The 22975-nt window shown below is 41.7% G+C and overlaps 2 protein-coding genes and 1 pseudogene across 6 annotated transcripts in view; 1 reads left to right on the forward strand and 2 right to left on the reverse strand.

The window, feature by feature from the left end:
* The window catches only part of SCNN1A (sodium channel epithelial 1 subunit alpha), a 37171-nt gene extending 36931 nt beyond the window's left edge, over positions 1-240 (reverse strand). Inside the window, exon 1 of the mRNA XM_081821100.1 lies at positions 197-240. The gene's annotated coding sequence lies outside the window, so the exon portion shown is untranslated. The remainder of the gene's footprint in view (positions 1-196) is intronic.
* VAMP1 (vesicle associated membrane protein 1) overlaps positions 1-22975 on the reverse strand; it is a 75671-nt gene that overhangs the window by 236 nt on the left and 52460 nt on the right. For 3 of the 5 annotated variants that reach the window (XR_014145565.1, XR_014145564.1, XR_014145567.1), the window contains 2 exons: positions 14751-14832; positions 2422-3382 (listed from right to left, as the gene is read on the reverse strand). The gene's annotated coding sequence lies outside the window, so the exon portion shown is untranslated. Of the gene's footprint in view, positions 1-196; positions 384-2421; positions 3383-14750; positions 14833-22975 lie in introns of those variants that run through there. The other 2 variants (XR_014145566.1, XR_014145568.1) reach the window with 1 other exon arrangement.
* On the forward strand, positions 19133-22807 carry LOC145721713 (calcyclin-binding protein pseudogene; annotated as a pseudogene).

Below are 22975 nucleotides of genomic sequence, written 5' to 3' on the forward strand. Positions count from 1 at the left end.
ATTCACATAGAAACACTATTCCATTGGGGCAATGTCAAAGGCAAAGGTCAAAACATTAAAATACAATCCTACAAAGGTATTTCTGTGAGAGACTGGTGTATGTAATTCAGATGATAACTGTATTAGCCCGCGATCGCTAACAAGGTGCCAGACGGTGTTCTAAACGCTTTACAATATTAACTTACGCAGTCCTTACCACATCTCCCTGAGATAGATGCTTTGACTGTTCTCCTTGAACAAATGGGGAAACTGAGCCACAGAGAGGGTAAATGACTTGCCCAATTCAGCTGCAAATGGCAAAGCTGGATTTGCACCCCGTCGGTCTGGCTCTGGAGGCCTCTCAGGTAAAAACTTCACATAACACACACCCTTATAGAATTTCTCTGAACAAATAAAAAAAAAAAGGTTTTCTCAATCAGATCTCCTTCACGTCCTGCGGGCATTCAATCGGAGCCAACTCTCACACCACCAGCCACAATGCAAAGTGAGAGAGTGTTCTTTCCAGATGGCCGGTCAAAGGGAAAGATAGGCACTTTAGACATAAAATATGAGAGATCAAGTTCACATCCTGTTGGTGAAGAGATCTAGGCCGACCTCCTTCAACTCAGAAGGGGCACTCATGATTTTTACTTGTTTATTCCTTTTTGTCTTATTTTATTTCTCCCCCAAAGAACTTTAAATATTCTCAAGCTCTTTTATTGGGAAATGTTTGGGCCCAAGACTTTATCTATCTCAATGCCTGGTAGAGACAACCTGAACTTGAAGGATTGTGAGGGAAGCGGCTGCTGCAGACTTCTCCTTCCATAAAAGGCCACCGTCTGGGTTTGATGTTAAGAACCCTGTCGCTGGGGCTCATCAAGATGGCGTGGCTACAAAACACAGAGCCCTCTGATCCAGCTGAGTGGTTGGGTTATTAAAGGTTGACCATGAAAGTATTAGATCCAAATTCCTTTTTTAAGAATTAAGTCATGGGGCACCTGGGTGGCTCAGTCAGTTAAGCGGCTGCCTTTGCCTCAGGTCATGATCCCAGGGTTCTGGGATCGAGCCCCGCATCGGGCTCCCTGCTCAGCGGGGAGTCTGCTTCTCCCTCTCCCTCTGCGCCTCCCCCCGTTCTTTTTCTCTCTCTCTCAAATAAAATTTTAATCTAAAAAAAGTGGTTTAAAAAGAGTTATAGTGAGCTGTATACATTTTTTTAAGATTTTATTTATTTATTCATGAGAGACACAGAGGCAGAGGGAGAAGCAGGCTCCCCACTAAGCAGGGAGCCTGACACGGGACTCGATCCCAGGACCCTGGGATCATGACCTGAGCGAAGGCAGACGCTTAACCATCTGAGCCACCCAGGCACCTGAGCTGCATCTTTAGAGTTAATACCCCTCTCTTCCAGTATGCCAGGGCCAGGCCATGTGAATCCTTAATCATTGCTCCAATGTATTTAGATAAAAACCAAATTTTATACATTTTTCAACAAAATAAAAAGGAGGAAAGCTTTTTAAAAGAAATGGTGCTGGGCGCCTGGGTGGCTCAGTTGTGAAGCGTCTGCCCTCAGCTCAGGTCCAGATCGAGCCCCGCATCGGGCTCCCTGCTCAGTGGGGAGCCTGCTTCTCCCTCTCCCTCTGCCTGCCACTCTGCCTACTTGTGCTCTCTCTCTATCTCTCTGTCCAATAAATAAATAAAATCTTTTAATAAATAAATAAATACATACATACATAAATAAAAGAAATGGCGCTAAGGTCCTAGGTGATGCGATTCACATTTGGGACTATACCAGCCTGTGTTAATTTGTTAGGGCTGCCGTCACAAAGCAGTGCAGGCTGGGGGGCTTTGAGAACAGAAAATTATTTTCTCACAGTTCTGGAGGCTAGAAGTCCAAGACCAAGGTGTCAGCAGGGTTGGTTTCTTCTGAGGCTTCTCTCCTCGGCTTGCCGATAGCTGTCCTCTCCCTGTGTCTTCACATAGTCTTCCCTCCTGTTTGTGTCCTAATCTCCTTTTTTTTTTTTCCTTTAATGAGAGAGAAAGAGCAGAGGGAGAGGGACAACCAGACTGCACGCTGAGCATGAGCCCAGTGCAGAGCTCCATCTCAGGAGATCATGACCTGAGCCGAACCCGAGAGTCAGACACTCAACCTACTGAGCCACCCAGGGGCCCCCTAATCTCCTCTTCTTATAAAGACACCAGTCAGGGCGCCTGGGTGGCTCAGTTAGTTAAGCGACTGCCTTCGGCTCAGGTCATGATCCTGGAGTCCCGGGATCGAGTCCCACATCTGGCTCCCTGCTCGGCAGGGAGCCTGCTTCTCCCTCTGACCCTCCCCCCTCTCGTGTGCTCTCTGTCTCTCTCATTCTCTCTGTCTCAAATAAATAAATAAATAAAAATCTTAAAAAAAAAAATAAAAATAATAAAATAATAAAGACACCAGTCAGATTGGATAAGGGCTCACCCTAATGACCTCACTTTAATTTAATTATCCCTTTAAAGACGATCTCCAAGCACAGTCATGTTCTGAGGTATTGGGATGCAGGACTTCCACATACGAATTTCGGAGGACACAACTGAGCCTCTAACGCAGCCCATGCTTATTTTGCAAGTGCTGAGTTCACATGGGCTCCAAGCCACGCTAACAGAGCACACTTTATATTGAGAAGAGCTCTGTCTAGAAGGGAGGCTGAAAGAAAAATCAACGAAGACAGCCTCTTGATTGTTGTCTTCAAAAGAAAGAACCAGATACAATAGTTGAGACAATTAGGTCTGAATCCAGCTGGCCTCCCATACTTTATTTTTGAGAATGCCCTTCCTATATCACATGGGGGACAGAGCCAGCGCCAAGGCCAATGACAGCATGGGTACAGGGAGGCCAGGAAGGAGGCTAAGGCAGCAGTCCATAAGAGAGATGGACATAACTGGCTTAGAGTAGTGGCAGTGGGAGATGTGGGGTTATGTTGTCCTAGGGTAATTAAGATTTTTTTTTTTCAAAAGATGGAGTGGCTCACATCAACAGCTGTGATGTCTTTCTGCAACCTCCCCAACAGACTTCTGTACCTTTCCTAGGAACAGAACTGCATTTCTATACTAGGGCAGAGATTCCATGGTATGAGGAGGAGAGGCCCTTTCCTCAATCCCAGGAGCCGGTAAACCCATTCCCTTTTGCCAGAAATTGGTTTAGGATGGACATGAGATCCATTTCGGACCAATGACACGTATAGGGAAGTCTTCCTTCCCAGGACAAAAAGCATCATTAGGAGAAAGTTTTTGGCTTTCCTTGTCCCTTCTTTCTTGTTTGGGGGATGTTTGTGTGAGAACATGATGACTGAGCTGTGGTAGCCATCTTGCTATCATGAGGAAAAGGCCATGGAGATAAAAAGCCAGTCCTCTGAGGATGGAGGTCCTGGAAGAAAAGAAAAGAACATGTTCATGAGACATTTCTTTTTGTGTAAATCAGAGTAAGTTATGTTTTCATTTTCTTTTCTAGTTTTAACTTTGTTTCCTTTCTTTGGGTAGGTAATTTATTAATAAGGCTCAAAATTCGGAAAATATCAAAGAGTAAACTGAAATGCCTCTTCCACTCCTGACCCTCAACCACCAAGGTGCCCTCTCTGGAAGCAACCAATGTTACTGTTTCTGATGCTTTTCCTGGGGTAATTTACAAATATATACACTTATAGTCTCTTCCTCCTTTTTTCCATAAATGGTAGCACATTCTCTGTATATCCTTCCCCTTGCCTTTTTCATTTATCAAAATAGCTTGTCCATAATTCCATATCAGTATCAAAAAGCTCCCTCCTTAATTTTCATATCTGCTTATGCATAGTATCCCATTATATGGCTGCCCCATTTAACTAGATCTCTTTGAGGCTTTTTAATTCATTTCCAATCTTTACTATCAAAAACAATTCCAGGGGCGCCTGAGTGGCTCAGTTGGTTGAGTGTCCGACTCTTGGTTTCAGCTCAGGTCATGATCTCAGGGTCATGAGATAGAGCCCCTAATCGGGCTCTGTGCTCAGTGGGGAGTCTGCTTGAGGGTCTCTCTCCCTCTCCCTCTGCCCCTCCCCTGCTAGCATGGGTGCATGCTCTCTCTCTCTCAAATAAATAAATAAATATTTTTTTTAAAGTTCCACAATAATAACGTATATTGTTTTGCACATGTGGGAGTACTGCTATCAAAAAATTGCTAGAAATAAAATTGGGGGTCAAAAGATAAGTATATTTTATTTTGATAAATATTACCAAATAGCCCTCCATAAAGACTGAACATGAGCTATTTTTAACAGTGTCCATTTCCATATGCAAACACCAACTTTGGTGTGTTATCAAACATTTTGATCTTTGCCAATCTGAAAGGTGAAAAATGTTATCTCAGTGTAATTTTTATCTGCATTTCTTATTGTGACTGAACTTTTTCATTTCATTTTATTTTATTTTTTTAAAGATTTTATTTATTTGACAGGGAGAGACACAGCGAGAGAGGGAACACAAGCAGGGGGAGTGGGAGAGGGAGAAGCAGGCTCCCTGCGCGGGGAGTCCGATGCGGGGCTCGATCCCAGGACCCTGGGATCATGATCTGAGCCGAAGGCAGACGCTTAACGACTGAGCCACCCAGGCACCCCTGAACTTTTTCATTTTATTGCGAGTAAACACTTTCATTATGTTAAAGAGTCATTTGTAATTTACTTTCCACTGTCTGTTATCTTTCTTACTATTTTTCTATGGGACAATTTCAAAATGTTATCTTGCTATCCCTGAAATCATCTATTAAACGATGTTTTTTTCTTCACTAATTGGAAACACTGCCATTATCATAAACCAAATTTGTGTAAGAACTTGCATTTACTTCTGGATTTTCAGGTCTCCTCTTTTGATCTATCTTTTTAATCTGCTAGCACCCACAGTCTTTCAATTAATTTAGTTTATATTTTAATATCTTTTTTTTTAAGATTTTATTTATTTATTTGACAGAGAGAGAGAGATAGTGAGAGAGGGAACACAAGCAGGGGGAGCGGGAGAGGGAGAAGCAGGCTTCCCGCGGAGCAGGGAGCCCGATGCGGGGCTCGATCCCAGGACCCTGGGATCATGACCTGAGCCGAAGGCAGACGCTTAACGACTGAGCCACCCAGGTGCTCCTATATTTTAATATCTATTAGAGCTCCTTTTGATCTCCTTCTCCAGAATGTTCCTATGTTTTCTTACTTTTTTTTTTAAGATCTTTATCCATTCATTTGACAGAGAGAGAGTAATTAGATGAGGCAGATGAGTACAAGCAGTGGGAGTGGCAGGCAGAGGGAGAGGGAGAAGCAGGCTCTCCGCTGAGCAGGGAGCCCGATGTGGGACTCGATCCCAGGACCCCGAGATCATGATCTTAGCCAAAGGCAGACGTCCAACTGACCGAACCACCCAGGCAGGCCCTGTTTTCTTAATTTCTTTTTCAGAATGAATTTTAAGATCAGCTTATTTAGTACCCCTTCCCCCCAAAAACTCCTATTGATGTTTGTATTGAGATTGCACCGGATTTATAGATTACTCAGAGAGAACTAACATCTTTCTCATGCTGGTCTTCCTTTCAAGAACATGGTGACTTTTTTTTTTTTAACGTTTTATTTATTTATTTGACAGAGAGAAAGAGAGCACAAGCAGGGGGAGCAGCAGGCAGAGGGAGAGAGAGAGAAGCAGGCTCCCCGCTGAGCAGGGATCCTGATGCAGGGCTCAATGCAGGACTCGATCCCAGGACCCCAGGATCATGACCTGAGCCAAGGGCAGACACTTAACCGAATGAGCCACCCAGGCGCCCCAGAACATGGTGACTTTCTCTGTGTTGATTCCTTTTGTGTGCCTCGGTAGTGTTTTAATGTTTAATTTTTTAAAATATAGATCTTGAGTATTTCTTGCTAAGTTCATTCCTAAGTGCTTTATCTTCATAAATGCTACAGAAATGGGATCTTTTCTGACTCAATTTTTTTAACCCGGCTACCTACTGAATTCTCTTATCAACTATAATAGCTTTTCAGTTGATTCACTTGGGTTATCACCTTTAAGTCCTGTGAAATTAATCTCTACTGTCTAATTTTTATACTTCTAATACATTTTAATCTCATCAAAATACATTGCCTAGTACCTTGAGAACAATGTTAAATGGTCATGGCATTAATGAACATTACTGTCTTGATCCTGATTTTAAGGGGAATACTTTTAGTATTTCCCCATTCAGCAGGAGTTGTAATAGGTTTATTTTATTTTGCTAAGAAAATATCCATCACTTACTATTTCACTGAGGTTTTATTTTTTTGAAGATTTTATTTATTTATTTGTCAGAGAGAGAGAGCACAAGCAGGGGGTGCTGCAGGCAGTGGGAGAAGCAGGCTCCTCGCTGAGCAAGGAGCCCGATGCGGGACTTGATCCCAGGACCCTGAGATCATGACCTGAGCCACAGCCAGCCGTTTAACTGACTGAGCCACCCAGGCATCCCTCCACTGAGGTCTTAAACTTACAACGGATATTGAATCTTTACAAGAAGCAAACACATGTCATTTAAGCCTCTTCAGAGTTGATCACACTACTTTTCTCCTTAAATCTATCAGCCTGATGAATTACATAGGTCAGTTTCCTAATACTAAACTATCTTTACTTTTCTGGAAAAACCCACACTTGATCTTATTTTATTTTTCTTTTAATGTACCTCTGGAATCCTGTTTGCTAATATTTTCAGATTCTCATTAATGAACTGGGCCTATAATATTGGTCTGTTTTATGTTCCTCAAAGCTTTATAATTATATTTATATTTCTGACAGAACAGTTCATCTTAAAGGAATTATACCTTAGAGTTAACTTAGTTTAGTATCTAGAACTGCCAACCTTTCACCTCCCCCAACCCAGTGTAAACACATCCTCCATCCACGCTTCTGCTCAGCACAGAGTTATATAGTTCCGTGTTAGGAGATCATCTTCTAGGCATCTGTTCATTTTTATGTGCTTATCATGAAAAGATTTATTTGTTTCACGTCGTATACCTCTGAGATCCTCAAATTATGGACTGACAGTCAAAACACCTGTTTGATAAAGCTGCTTGTCCAGTCAAACAGGGCAATTCATGCAGAAGCCATTCCAGAGCAACAAGCCCTCAAAAGGCAATTATTTTTATACTCAAGACCCAAAGACTCCCTTTGGGATTAGTCCATTTGTAAAAAGCATTGTCCAACAGAACTTTCTATAATGATAAAAATTATTGGGGCGCCTGGATGGCTCAGTCGGTTAAGCGACTGCCTTTGGCTCAGGTCATGATCTCAGAGTCCTGGGATCAAGCCCCGCATTGGGCTCCCTGCTCGGTGGGAAGCCTGCTTCTCCCTCTCCCACTCTCCCTGCTTGTGTTCCCTCTCTCGCTGTGTCTCTCTGTGTCACATAAATAAATAAAACCTTTTAAAAAAATTATTATCTGTGTTGTCCAATATGGGAGCAGCCAGCCACATGTAGCTAAGGAACTGAATTTTATTTTAAAGATTTATTTATTTATTTATTTATTTTTGAGAGAGAGAGAGGGGGGGGTGGAGGGGCAGATCAAGAGGGAGAAAGAGTCTCAAGCTGACTCTGCACTCAGCTCAGAGCCCAACGTGGGGTTCCATCCCGGGACCCTGAGATCATGACCTGAGCAGAAACCAAGAGTCGGCCGCTCAACCGACTGAGCTACCCAGGCACCCCTGGAGAAACTGAATTTAAATTTAATTTAATTTTATATTTAAATAGCTACATATGGCTAGTGGCTACTGTACTGGACAGCACAGCTCTAACAGGTCTATGGAGAAACTGGATTCAATGAGCCTGTGGTTACCAATAGCTGAGAAGGTACAAAGAGCTCAGGCACTGAGGTATTCATGCATTCATCAAATCTCAAATATTTAACTACTGAGCACCTACTATGTGCTGCTAAACATTGTTCTAGGTATCAAAGATACAGAGCTAAACAGACGATAAGGGCACACTCTTGCTCTCATTAGATGAGGCAGATGATCAAAATAAATTGGGAACAATAAGTATTATCCTGAAAACTGAAATAGGGCAAGTGAGAGTAACTATATAGCTACTTTAGACTGAATGGTCATGGAAATCTTTTTGAGGAGGGGACATCTGAACTGAACAACCAGAAGGAACCAGTCATAGGAAGACCAAAAGGAAGAATGTTCCAGACAGAGGGAATAGCTAATGTGAAAGTGCCTAGGACCTTAGGACATTAGAGGAGTTAGGAGAATACAAGTCTAGGCTAGAGTTGGGTGGGTGAGGGTGCTCCAGATGGAGTCAGATAGTCATATCACATAGGGCTTCATAAACCAAAATAAGGAGTTTCATTATATTCTAAATTCAGAGAAGCCATTGGAAAGTTTTGAGCAAGGGAGAAGTGCAATCTCTTTTCATGTTAAAAAGGATTAATCTGGCTGCTATTGGGAGAATAGACAATAGGGCATTATTATCTGTAATAATCCAGTGGATAATGAATAAAGAATGGAAGCAGAAAGACCAGGTAGAAGGCTCCTGCAATAGACAGATGGAGAGAGTACACAGTTTGAAGATATCCCTTGGAGATAGAGTCAACAGGGTTTGTTGATTGAGTCTCAGATCATACTCTGTGGCCTTGGACTACTCATTTGTCAAATGAGTAATCCAAGGCTCACTTTCAAAATTAGCATCCAGTAAATATTAAATGAGTATTTACTATGTACCGGACATCTGAAGATAAAACAAACAAACAAGACGGACCTACTACCTAACCTTCTGAAGCTTGAAAAATAATTACAGTGAAGTAAGTACTATAAAGTAGAAGCACACCATATAATCAGAGACCTAATCTAAGCTTGAGGATCAGGATATGCTTCCCTGAGGAAATTCAGGATGTGACCTGCAGAATAATTAAGGTTAGCTAAGTGAAGTGGGGAGGAGAGAATTCTCCCAGTGAAAGGTAGGAATGGTGTATGCCTAGGCCCCGTGATAGGAAGAATAGTTTGGCTGGAGCTTGGGAACAGAGAACAGCTGGAGAAGTAGGTAGGAAGCAGATCACTCTGACTTATAAGCTATAATAATGATTTTGGACTTTAAAAGCAATAGGAAACCACTTAAGTTTCTTTTGTTCCCCACTATAGTTTTTATTCTTCTTTATTTCATATTTTCTTACATCATAAGGTACATACGGTAAACTATGTAAAGTGTACTGATCTTAAGTGTACAGCCTGAAGAAGTGTTACATATGGGTAGACTCATGTTGCCATCCCAGAAGATACAGAACATTCTCAGCACCCCAGAAGACTTCACACCCCTCTCCCCCCCCGCCCCCCCCCCGGTTATCCTTACTGCTTGGGTCTCAGTTAACATTCTGGGAGATAGGTAATATATCTTGTGATACAGGATATCTCTAGAGTTATTCACTATTTAACTTATCACTTATCCCCGTCAATTAGTCTATAGAGATATTCACTATTTAACTTGTGACTTATCCCCATCAATTAGTCTATTAAGCTGCCTATTTAGTCATTTTATGTCTGACTTCTTTTAATCAATGTCATGTTTTTGAGATGTATCCTTGTTGCTGGTTGGTAGTTTGGTTTCTTTTTAAAATTTTGCCATGTATGGGGTGCCTGTGGCTTAGTTGGTTAGGTGTCCGACTCTTGATTTCGGCTCATGTCATGATCTCAGGGTCGTGAGATCAAGCCTGGCATCAGGCTCCGAGCTGTGGAGCCTGCTTGGGAATCTCTCTGCCCCTCCCTCCTGCTCACGTTCTCTCAATCTCTCTCTAAAAAATAAAAAAAATTATTTTGCCATGTAGTATTCCACTATATGAATACACTTAAATTTGTCCATTCTCTTGGTTCTTCCTAATTTAAGGGTTGTTTCAAGTTTTCAGCAATTCTGAATAAAGTTACTACAAATGTTCTTATACATGTCTTTTTACAGACATATGCACTCATTTCTCTTGAGTATATACCTAGAAGTAGAATTGCTAAATCATAAGACGGAAATATGTATAGTTTTAGTTAATACTGCTGAAACATTTCTAAAATGATGGAAGTAATTTACAATCCCACCTGCAATGCTTGAGACTTCCATTGTTTCATGTATTTACCTTAACTTGGGATTGTCAGTCACCTTAATATTAGCCACTTTAAAGGATTGTGGGGTTTCTTTTCTCAGTAAAGTATTTACTTTAGGACAATTTTAGAATTACAGAAAAGTTGCAAAGGTAGCACAAAAGTTTTGATATCCTTCACTCAGCCTCCCTTATTTTATTTTATTTTTTTATTTTATTTTTTTTTAAAGATTTTATTTATTTATTTGAGAGAGAGAGTGAGAGAGAGAGAGCACAGAGGGGGGAGCGGGAGAGGGAGAAGCAGACTCCCTGCTGAGCAGGGAGCCCAATGTGGGACTCGATCCCGGGAATCCAAGATCATGAGCTGAGCCGAAGGCAGTCGTTTAACCAAGTGAGGCCACCCAGGCGCCCTGGCCTCCCTTATTTTAATATCTTACATACTCATGATTCATTAGTTAAAAGTAAGAAATTAACATTGTTGAAATACTAATTAAGCTATAGACTTTATTCAGATTGCACCAGTTTTTCCCTAATGTCCTTTTACTGGCCCAGGATCCAAACCAAGATACTAAAGGGTCATGAATGACCCTTTAGTCTTCTCTGATCTGTGACAATTTCTGTCCTTATTTTTTTTTCTTTCCTTATTTTTTCCTTGGTAGTTTTGAAGGGTGCTTATCAGTTACTTTATAGAATGTCCTTCAGTTTGGGTTTTCCTGATGTTTTCTCATGATTAGAAACTGCCAAACTGTCTTCCAAAGTGACTATAGAATACCTTTTTGTACTTCCCCTGCAATGAGAGTTCCTTCTGCTCCATCACATTTGGTGGTGGTGGTGTTGATGTTAAGCAATTCTGGGAGGTGAACAGTGGTACCTCATTGTGATTTTAATTTGCATTTCTCTAATGACAAATGTTGACCATCTTTTCATATGTTTACTTGCCATCCATATATCTTATTTGCCAAAGTGTCTTTTTAAATCTTTTGCCCATTTTTAAATTGGGTCATTTGTTTTCTTATTCAGTTTTTTTTTTTTTAAGATTTTATTTATTTGCGAGAGAGAGAATGAGAGACGGAGAGCATGAGAGGGAGGAGGGTCAGAGGGAGAAGCAGACTCCCTGCTGAGCAGGGAGCCCAATGCGGGACTCGATCCCGGGACTCCGGGATCATGACCTGAGCCAAAGGCAGTTGCTTAACCAACTGAGCCACCCAGGCGCCCCTCTTATTCAGTTTTAAAGATTCTTTATGTATTCTGGATACAAGTCCATTATCAGATATGCAATCTGCAAATATTTTCTCCTAGCCTGTGGTTTGTCTATTTATTCTCTTAACATATCTGTCACAGAGCAAAGTTTTTAAATTTTGATATGGTCCACTTTATCAACTTTTTTCTTTTATGGATTGCGTTTTCTTTTAAGTAATCTCTACACCCAACGTGGGGCTCAAACCCACAACCTGAAGATCAAAAGTGGCATACTTCACTGACTGAGCCATCCAGGCACCCCATGGATTACATTTTTGATGTAGTATCTGAAATCTGATCACCAAACCCAAGGTTGACACAGATTTTCTCCTGTGTTTTTTGTTGTTGTTTTTAAGATTTTATTTATTTAGGGGGCGCCTGGGTGGCTCAGTTGGTTAAGCGACTGCCTTCAGCTCAGGTCATGATCCTGGAGTCCCAGGATCGAGTCCCGCGTCGGGCTCCCTGCTCGGCGGGGAGTCTGCTTCTCCCTCTGACCCTCCTCCCTCTCATGCTCTCTGTCTCTCATTCTCTCTCTCTCAAATAAATAAATAAAATCTTAAAAAAAAAAAAAAGATTTTATTTATTTATTTATTTATTTATTTATTTATTTGAAAGAGAGAGAGTGAATGCACACGAGCAGGGGGGAGGGGCAGAGGGAGAACAGACTCCCTGCCAAGCAGGGAATACAATGCAGGGCTCAATCCCAGGACTCTGGGATCAAGACCCAAGCCAAAGGCAAGTGCCCAACTGACTGAGCCACCCATGTGCCCCTCTCCTGTGTTTTCTTCTAGATATTTTGTCACTTCACTATTTCAATTTAAGCTTACGGGCCATTACTTTTTGTGTAAGTATGAGGTATGTGTTGAAGTTTGTTTTTTTGTGGTTGAAAAGACTGTTCTTTCTGCATTGGATTTTCTTTGCATCTTTGTCAAAACTCAGTTGATAATATTTGTGTGGGTTTATTTCTGGGCTCTCTATTGGCACCGTGGGCCTATGTGTCTACCCTTTTTCTAATACCACACCATCTTGATGACTGTAGTTTCCTAATAAGTCTTGAAATTCAATAGTGTAGTTTCTCCAACTAGTGTTCTTTTTTTAGTTCCTTTCAGTTCGTTTTCTTTTCCGTATAAATTTTAGAATCCACTTGCCATTTTCTATCAAAAAAATTTAAAAGGCCTGCTGTGATTTTGATTGAGGATACAGACTCTATAACTCAAACTGGGGAGAACTGACATCCATACAATATTGAATTTTCCAACCCATGAACACAGTACATCTCTCCATTTATTTACATCTTTGTTGATTTCTTTTATTAGTGTTTCATAGTTTTCAGTATACAGACCCTTCCCATACTTTGTTATATGTATACTTAAATACTTAAGTGGGGGGTGAGGGGTGGGGGACTATTATAAATCATATTTTTTTAATTTCAAATTCCAATTGTCAATTGCTGTTATATGGAAATATGTTTGACTTTTGTATATTGGCCTTGTATCCTACGAACTTGCTAAACTTACTTATTAGTTTTAGGAATATTTTTGTAGATCCTTTGGGATCTTTACACAGATAATTATGTCATTGTCAAACAAAGACAGTTTTATGTCTTCCTTCCCAATCTGGAAAACTTTTATTTTCTTGCCTTATTACATTGGCCAGGACTTCCAGTATACTGAATAGGTGTTCTGGTCATAGATTCCTTACAGCAAAATGATCATACCTGTCAGAGCATTCACATTTGGTGTAGCATTTATAGAACAGACACAGCAATAGTACCAACATGATACACCTAACATTTAGACAAGCCAGTACAGAATAGGGATAGAAGAAAAGAAACTAACATGTTCTAGAGAGCCATTACATACATTTTATATTTTTGTACTAATTTGACTACCCATTTTCCCCCTTAATCTACTGCTATTTGTACCTTACAGTAAGTTTGTACGTTACTATTTAGCATGGAAATCAGCTAATGGTTAGCTAGATCCAGGTCTTCCTCAGGCCAATCATTTTCCATAGGTATTATATCCTGAGGAGGATTTAATTCAATCCCCCAATACATTTGACCATCGATATCAGTATTACCACAAGACTTATTTGCATGAGGAAGGTGAATTTTACCAACATCAGTATATCACAGTATGATCATGGTACAATTCGCTTTCATTACAGAACAAATCAGTAAGAATGACAGAGGTGTTTGCTTTGCCTTCCCAACAGAAGCTACCTTTGCCCAAATACCAGATATTATTAAGAATGGGCCTTGTTACAATTGGCTATTGGGTTATTTCTGGGTTCCAGGTTAACTGGGGACAAAGCCAATGATCCCACCTCATCTCCCAGGCTTACTGAGACTGGTTTCCATTCCACAAGTGGTATTTAAAATAGTTTCTATCTCTACTACCTATACTACAAGATACAATTTATTTCTACCTATCTTGGGGTGGATAAGTGCTTCCAGGGAACTTCCATGAGTTTGCCATAAGATTCCATAATCTTCCATAAGATTCCCATTGGTGTGCCCCTTGAGCCTCAAAGCTAGGACTGAAGGCTATTACCCCATGGCCACTTTAACTTCCTTTAACCTGTGTTAAAATAGTCAAGAGACTCTGTTGGGCCAGGGTGCAAGTCCTTTCCCTGTGTTGGGTGCTAGCATTATCCAGCATTATTTGTTAAGTCAGCCTGATTCACTCTGCTAAAGCCTTGTTATCCTTCCAGGCTGACTCCCATCATTTGCCTTCCTCCTGAAGAAAACTCCCTCTAATCTGCCTAGTCTAGTTAATGAATCTTTTTCTCTGAATATCACTCTTTATTAAAAACAAATTCCATTTGTCCCAAGATATCTAGACTGGCTAAGTGCTCTCGTAAGTCCCTTTTCTGTCTTGTGGGCCAGTATTGTTTAATCCACCACTCGTGCTGTTGCCATTGTATACTAATGGCCCAAGTGCAGTTAGGAAACAAGTTTTATACCCAAAAATGATGGGTCTCCTATACTGGAGTTAGATGAGAGGTAGCCACACCTAGATGTAATTTAGTCTGACTATGCCACAAGGCCTCCCACAGCCTTCCTTGTCTCAGGGTGTGGCCATTCTCTGAGGGAACTCGAACTCACTGCATGATGTCCACTACTTTAATCCCTTCAGGGCCCATTGTATTTCCCTGTTTTGCTTAATAGCTTTCTATCCACAAAAGCAAGGGTGATATGTATTTGTGTATGCGGCCATTATATATTGTCAATTATAACCAGGGACGTTTCTAAGAATTTGATCATCAGGATTTAGTTACACAACCATCTATCAGTTGGGAGCTGTACACCACACGGTTTGAAGTCCCAACAATTCTCAGAAATTTCTTCCCAAGTGATATCCTTTGTAATAGATATAGCCTGAAAAATAGGACTTAAGAGATATGGAACATCACTAGAGGCCCACTTAGTCATTAACAGTTGGTCTAGCTCACCATCATGTCGTATGAGCAGAATGTCTCCAGAGCAATGCCCACTCAGGTTTCCAGTCTGCCATTTGCCCTTGTTGGTGTCAACCTAAATAAAGGAGGTAAAATAAGGCAAGTTCAAATCACTGGAAATTAAGTTTATTTGGGAATAGCAGATGAGTTGCAATTCGGGAAACGCACGCCGTAGCAAGCGACAGGCAAGTCCATTGACTGCTTGGGGTTGGCTGTATTTATGGGAAAGGAGTGCAAAGAGGGGGAAACCCAGCTGGAGTCCAAGCACAAAGTTCATTGGCTTGAGGATGGGGAGAGGTTCTTTGTTCATTGGATGTTCATTGATCAGGAGATACGTCTTGGTCTTCTGTAAATCAGGCATTTAATGAAAATCAGAATCTTGGTTCTGTTCTGAGAGCACATGTGTGAGGATCTTCATGTCATATCCTCTGGTTCCATTTTAGATTGAAATCCTTTCAGATCATAAAAGCAGGGGTTCTCTCAACAAACACATAGATTTACCCTTTCCAGGCATCTGATATAACTGTGCTGAAAGATAACAGTATTCTCTTGCTCTGAGCCTCTCTCAAGGTATTACTATACGTTAGATTCCTCTTATTGCATAACCCACTTATTCATTCCTTTATCCTCAACCATTATTTCTCTTTCTCTCCATATATGTTTACCCAAACATTTCCACCTTTGGAAAGCACACCAGGTTCCGGCCACTGAGCTGGTCCAGGTTGCTGACAGCAATACTAGTTTAGCAAGTTCCTCTCTGTCAGTCCACTCCCATTCCTACAGAGAAGGGTGACACAGGAGCAGAAATAGTGGCTGTCTTGACCACGAGGCAGCAAGCAGTATCCACCATTAACCCCAGCTTTGCCAGATGTGGTCCAGGCACAGTCCACCCTATCAGGCCCTTAAGATTTCTGGCATAAAGTTATAAAGGTGTTGTTAATCCCTGCTCCCGGTGCCCACAGCTGCATCACTGGTCCTGGGACCACTGAATCAGATGGGAAGAAAGAAAACATGGTGACATGGGGAACCATGTAGTCACACCAGCATCCTCCCCCACCCACTTCCCCAGGTCCCCAAGAGAGTTGGAGGACCCATCCAAGGGGCCTCCCCTGAGCTCCCCCTCACACTTGAGTGTGAGCACACACTCAGGAAGGCATGTAAACATGGTGACATGGGGAACCATGTAGTCACACCAGCATCCTCCCCCACCCCCTTCCCCAGGTCCCCAAGAGAGTTGGAGGACCCATCCAAGGGGCTCCCCTTAGCTCCCCCTAACACTGAGTGTGAGCACACGCTCAGAAAGGCATGTAAACCAGCCCCTCATGATTTTATCTCCCCTGCTTTTAGGCAGCAAATGTTGCAACTACCTATTCCAGTTCTCTATTGGACAGTTACTCTGAGGATGATATATGGCATGATTCCTTTATTCGATGTGATATCTCTTTGCCTCCCTGTCGGACACTATGGACCATAAAGTGCATCCCTTGGTCTGAAGAAATGTTCCTCAGTGGTGCAAATTGGTACAGTGTCTTCTGTACCAAACCTTTAATAGTATTTTTAGCATTTGGGTCTACTATCAAATATGCAAAGCCCAGCCCAGCATAAGTGTCTATTCTGGTTAGGACCTATTTATAGTCCCCTGTGGCTACCAGCATTGGTCCAATGTAATCCACACACCATCTATGTGCACAGCCTTCCCCTGGGCATCTTTCCCAGAGCCATCTGCAGTCTCTCTCTTATGGCATTGTGTGTCTCAGAGCACACAAGAGGAAGATGTTTAGATTCAGCCCACCTATGTACTGCTGCAGCACCACATGCCCACTCACCTCAACGGAGTGCCCCAAAAGATCTAATTCGTGGTGTCAATCACCTTCTAAATCCGGAAGGGAGTCCTTCCAGTGGGGATCGACATGCCCTGCTTTAATGTGCCCCTTAAATTCCCAGAGTGATTTCCACATGGCCACACCCTATTCAGGCATCCCCTTGCTAGTCCAGTTTTCTCTTGCCCATCTACCGTGGCCCTATGGCCAGGCCACTGGCTACTGCCCATGAGTCTGTAAAAACCCAAACACGGGGGCTTTTAACCAGTGTTCAATTCTTGCATCACCGCTAGAAAACAGCATGCAGTTGAGCCCATTGAGAGATGATCCTCTTCTATCAGTCTCTCCATCTGACAGTCTTTTTTTTTTTAAGGTACAGCAAGTGAGCATATTTGACTTCTTAGAACATACATACTGGTTTTCTTTCTTTCTTTTTTTAAGATTTTATTTATTTGACAGAGAGAGACACAGGGAGAGAGGGAACAGAAGCAGGGGGAGTGGGAGAGGGAGAAGCAGGCTTCTTGCAGAGCAGGGAGCCCGCTGCGATGCGGGGCTCGATCCCAGGACCCCAGGATCATGACCTGAGCCGAAGGCAGACGCTTAATGACTGAGCCACCCAGGCGCCCTCCATCTGACAGTCTTAACACGGCAGCCTTTCAAACAGGATACTGGCCATTCATCTCAGAACCATCATCAATTTTCATCCCAGCTTTCATTTAATTCCATCAACTGCTATATCTGCATATGCTCCTAACCTAATTTTAGGCCCTGTTAAAACTCCACCCACAGGTTTTGGATTCCCGGTGCGCTGGGCTGCTGTGTCAAGGAGCATCTTGTCGTATGTCAAGGGTAATGGGCTTATTCAACAGGTGAATATCCTGGTCATCATAAAGCCACAAAGCCAGTCCCACATGGCTTTGATAGGAAGCTCATCTGCTGCTTCATTTGCAGTGTTCCACTCGGCATTTATAGGGGAAGCTGGGCAGTTCATCTTCTCAGGATAAACACATTTTCCAGTGTTTCCTATCCCGTGCACCATGCTGGCCTGGGGCACTTTTGGGGCACTCCGTCGAGGTGAGTGGGCATGTGGTGCTGCAGCAGTACATAGGTGGGCTGAATCTAAACACCTGAATAATCTCCTGTGCATTCCTGGATCGTGTATCATCCATCTGTAATTATTCCATGGTGAGCTGCAGGTCCTACCTATATCAACCCAAACATGCTCTTCCGTTCTGCAGCATTCAAAACCAGAGACACAGCCCCCAAATCAATTACTCTTACAACCTACTTCAGTAAAATTCTTCAGGGAGCTGATGATACCAATCTACAAAATAAGACAACTCCTTCACACTATACTCCTGCTTTCAGTAGTTTCTCAGTTTTGTCCCTACCCCCACCCCCATCTTGACAACCTTCATGGGAAACGGAGGCCTTAGAGCATAATTTTCCTCTTTGCAGGCAGCTTTGAGGCTAGTGGCTGAAGCTAGTGGTCCAGCATCCAAGTCCAACCCATCAGTTTCTTCGACTTTCACTTTGGCTGTTACAGATAATAACCAAGGTAGTGTATATTTAGCCTGCTTCTCATTATTTTTGCATTTCTTTATATATCTAATGAGCCAGCTCCTTGAGAATCAGGTCTACCCCCATTTCTAAATTCTATCCATGGCTGATCTCACCCCAGCTGCAGTTTCAGACCATGAGGGACTAGGTGGCTGTCCAGGGATCAAAGGTTCCTTATTCCCTGCCCTTCCTTACTTTCTCTTCCCAAGCCGTAAGTTTCTGTGAGCCATGGCTGTTTCAGCAAATCCCACTCCTCTGATGCCATTTAATAGGATCTGTTTCTACTCACAACACTTGTGACACCAAATGTGTGGGTTTTTCCACAGCAAGAAATTCTCCAATTCTCTGCAGATACCAACTTAGTGTCCTGCAATTTAGCTCAATTTTGACACTAACGACACAGAGCTAGGAGGTTACCTACACTTCTGTCCAACTTGCCTACAAATCGGGGGTTCCCAAGACCCCCTCTTCAACTACAATAATTTGCTGCAACAGTTTAATGGAACTCAGGGAAATACTTTACTAACTAGTAACAGGTTTATTACAAAGGATATTATAAAGGATACAAACGAGCAACCAGATAAAGAAGTAACCAGGGCAAAGTCTGGAAGAGTCCAGAGCACAGGAGCTTCTGCCCCCACGGAGACTGGGGTGCACGACGGTCCCTGCTCACAGATGCATTCACCAACCTGGAAGCTCTCTGAACCCCCTAGTTTAGGGATTTTTATGGCGGCTTCATCATGTAAACAGAATTATTAACTCAATCTCTAACCTCCTCCCCTTCCTGGAGGATGGGTGGGTAGGGCTGAAAGTTCCAAACTTCTAATCATGGCTGAATCTTTCTGGTGACCAGTTCCCACCCTGAAGCTATCCAGGAGCCCACCAAGAGTCACCGCATGAAAACAAAACACAGCTGGGAGGCGCCGCATGAGGAGGCGGTCACATCTGACTCAGGGTCGGGTGTGTGCACAGGGGGCGGGCTCTGCCTCTGAGTGAGCAGGCTCCCTGCACCATTTCCTGTTCTCTCCCCTGCCCCGCTGCAGCTCTGGCCTTGCCCGACCCAGCCTGACTGCGGCTTCAGCTTTGGAAGAGCTACAGAAAGATCCAGAGGAGGTGAAGGTGCTGCTGGAAAAGGCCTCTAGAAAAAGAGTACATGATGCCCTTACAGCTGACAAATCCAAGATGCAGACAGAAATCAAGACCAAGATGTAGCAGAAATCACAGGGAACAGCAGAACTTCTTGACAGTGAAAAGCCAGGTACTGTGCTTGCTCCCATCACAACGGGATAGACAGTGAAAATCAGTAATTACGGATGGGATCAGCAGATAAATTTGTGAAAATCTACATCACCTTAAGTGGAGTTCATCAAGTCCCCACTGAGAACGTGCAGGTGCACTTCACAGAGAGCTCATATGATCCTTGGTAAAGAATCTAAATGGGAAGAGTCACACCATGGTTGTGAACAATCTCTTGAAACCCATCTCCGTGGAAGGCAGTTCAAAAAAAAATCAAGACAGATACAGTTCTTATATAGAAAGAAAGCAGAAAACACACAGTGGGACTACCTGATTCAGGTTGAAAAAAGAATGCAGAGAGAAAGAAAAGCCCTCCCACAGCACTGAAATACATCCTAGTGAGGGATTGATGAATGTTCTAAAGAAAATTTATGAAGATGGAGATGATGATATAAAGTGAACCATTAATAAAGCCTGCGTGGAATCAAGAGAGAAACAAGCCAAAGGAGACACAGAATTTTGGGACTTTAAAGTCATTTTGGTGGGACGCCTGGGTGGCTCATTAGGTTAAGGGTCTGTCTTCAGCTCAGGTCAAGATCCCAGGGTCCTGGGATCGAGCCCTGCCTCAGGCATCGGGCTCCCTGCCCTGCTCAGAAGAGCCTGCTTCTCCCTCTGCCTGTCACTCCCCCAGCTTGTGCTCTCTCTCTCTGTCTGACAAATAAATAAAATCTTTTAAAAATAAATAAATAAATAAAGTCATTTTGGGAACTGTGGTGTGGAAATATTGATGTTCCCAATAAGATGTTGGTGAGCTGCACAGATAAATTTGACAGATAACTACATACACAGCCTTCTTCTAAGAAGAGGCAATGAACTCTCCCATTAAGAGAATATGCTTATTGGGGCGCCTGGGTGGCTCAGTCGTTAAGCGTCTGCCTTCGGCTCAGGTCATGATCCCAGGGTCCTGGGATCGAGTCCCACATTGGGCTCCCTCCTCGGGGGGAAGCCTGCTTCTCCCTCTCCCCCTCCCACTGCTTGTGTTCCTGCTGTTGCTATCTCTGTCTCTGTCAGGTGGGTAAATAAAATCTTTAAAAAAAAAAAAAAGAGAATATGCTTATTAAACACTTCCTCCAAAGATGGTTTCTTTAGTAATCTGGGCATTTTGTTCAAGAAAGGATAATATTGCATTCATGTGTGAAATGTAAAAAAGCAAGTCTTGCCTAATGATAATGCCACACTGTGTTTCTTTTTGTTCAGCTAACAAAAGTTATTGCTTGCCTGTAAGTTCCTGACATCAGCTCCCACCAATGTAAGAATAAGTAAAAATAAAATCTGAATTTTTGCATGAATGAATAAATAAATATAAATAAAACAAAAGACATTCCTATCACTCAGGAGGTTACAAGGGTTTTAGGAGCTCTGTGTCAGGAACTAAGGGCAGAGACCAAATATATATTTATTATGTCACAGGAATGGTGAGAGAGGACATCCTTGTTTTGTTCCCAGTCTTCACTCAATCTGTCACTATTAAGTTTAGTGTTATCTGCAGATTATTAGGTTAAGGAAGTCCCCCCCTATTCTTTGTTTGCTGGAAGTTTTTATCATGAATGAATGTTGAATTTTGTCAAATGCTTTTTCAGCATTTATTGAGATGATCATATGGTTTTTCCTATTTGGTCTGTTAATATGATGTATTGCGTTTATTTTTGAATGTTGACCCAAACTTGCATTCATTTGGTTATGATGTATTATGCTTTAAAAAAAAAAAGATTTTATTTATTTATTTGTGAGAGAGAGAACGAGTGAGGGGAGAGGCAGAGGGAGAGGGAGAAACAGACTCCCTGCTAAACACGGAGCCAGATGTTGGGCTCAATCCTAGGACCCTGAGATCAGGACCTGAGCCAAAGTCAGATGCTTAACTGACTGAGCCACCCAGGTGCCCCCTACCCAGTTATCATTTTTATATATTACTGGATTTGAATTGCTGATATTTTGTTGAGGAATTAGGTATCTATGTTCATGAGGAATATTGATATCAGTAATTTTCTTTTCCCATAACATCTTTGTCTGATTTTGGTATTAAGGCAATGCTGGTTTTATAAAATAAGCTAGGAAATATTCCTTCTTCTATTTTCTGGAATAGATTGTGCAGAATTCTATTATTTCTTCCTTATGTGTTTGGTAAAATTTATCAGTGAGTTAATCTCAGCCTGGAGTTCTATTAATTAGAAAGTTTTTAACTACAGGGGCACCTGGGTGGCTCAGTTGTTAAGCATCTGCCTTAGGCTCAGGTCCTGATCCCAGGGTCCTGGGATTGAGCCTTGCATCGGGCTCCTTGCTCCGTGGGAAGCCTGCTTCTCCTTCTCCCACTCCCCCTGCTTGTGTTCCTGCTCTTGCTATCTCTCTGTCAAATAAATAAATAAATAAAATCTTTAAAAAAAAAGTTTTTAACTACAAATTCGATGTCTTTCAGGTTATCTATTTTCCCTTGAGTGAGTTTTGGAAGTTTGTGTCTTTCGAGGAAGCAGTTCATTTCATCTAAGTTATCAAATCTGTGGCCATAAAGCTATCAGTCTGGTTAGTTGTTTATCACATTTATTGATCTTTCAAAGAACCAGTTTTTGGTTCTTTAATTCTTTCCTTCTGTTTGCTTTAGGTTTAATTCACTCTTCTTTCTTTTAAGGTGAGAGCTTATGTTACTGATTTTAGATATTTCTTCTTTTGTAATATGTACATTTCATGCTATAAATTTCCCTCAAAACACAGCTTTAGCGTCATTCTACAAATTTCAATATGTTGTATTTTAATTTTCATTTTGTTCAAAGACTTCCCCTTTGGCCCATAGGTGATTTAGAGGAGTGCAGTTTAGCTTCCACATATCTTCAGACTTTCTAGATACTGTTCTCTGATTCCATTATGATCTAAGAAGATAGATATTTTGTATGATTTATATTATTTTCAATGTGTTAAGGTTTGTTTTGTGGCCCAAAATATGTTCTATTTTGGTTAATGGTCCATGTGCATCTGAGAAAAATGTATATTCTGCTGCTGTGGAGTAGAGTGTTCAATAAATGTCAATTCAGTTAGGTCAAGTTGGCTGATAGTGCTATTCAGATATCTGTATCCTTACAGATTTTCTGCTTATCTGTTCTATCAATTACTGAAAGAAGAGTGTTGAAGTTTCCATTAAAATTGTGAATTTTTCTATTTCTCCCTTAGATCTTTTAGTTTTGCTTCATATATTTTGAAGCTCTACTGTTAGTTACATGTATGTTCAAGATCACTATATCTTCTTGGAGAAATGACCCTTTTATCAACATATTATGTCCCTCTTTATCCCTGATCTGTTCTTGTTCTGAAGTCTACTTTATGTGAGATTAATATAAACATTCCAGCTTCCTTTTGATTAGTGTTTTTATGGTAAATTTTTCTCTACTTTTCTATTTTTAACCTATTGAATACTCTATATTTAAAGTGAATTTCTAGTACACAGCATATAGTTGGGTCTTGCTTCCTAACCTCTATCTTTTAAATGGTATGTTTAGACTATTCACATCTAAAGTGATTATTGATAGAGTTAGATTAAAATATGCCATCTTGTTT

Source organism: Leptonychotes weddellii, chromosome 5 (assembly GCF_054177405.1).
Source record: "Leptonychotes weddellii isolate Sample4059 chromosome 5, ASM5417740v2, whole genome shotgun sequence".
In the NCBI taxonomy this organism is placed as follows: Eukaryota; Metazoa; Chordata; class Mammalia; order Carnivora; family Phocidae; genus Leptonychotes; species Leptonychotes weddellii.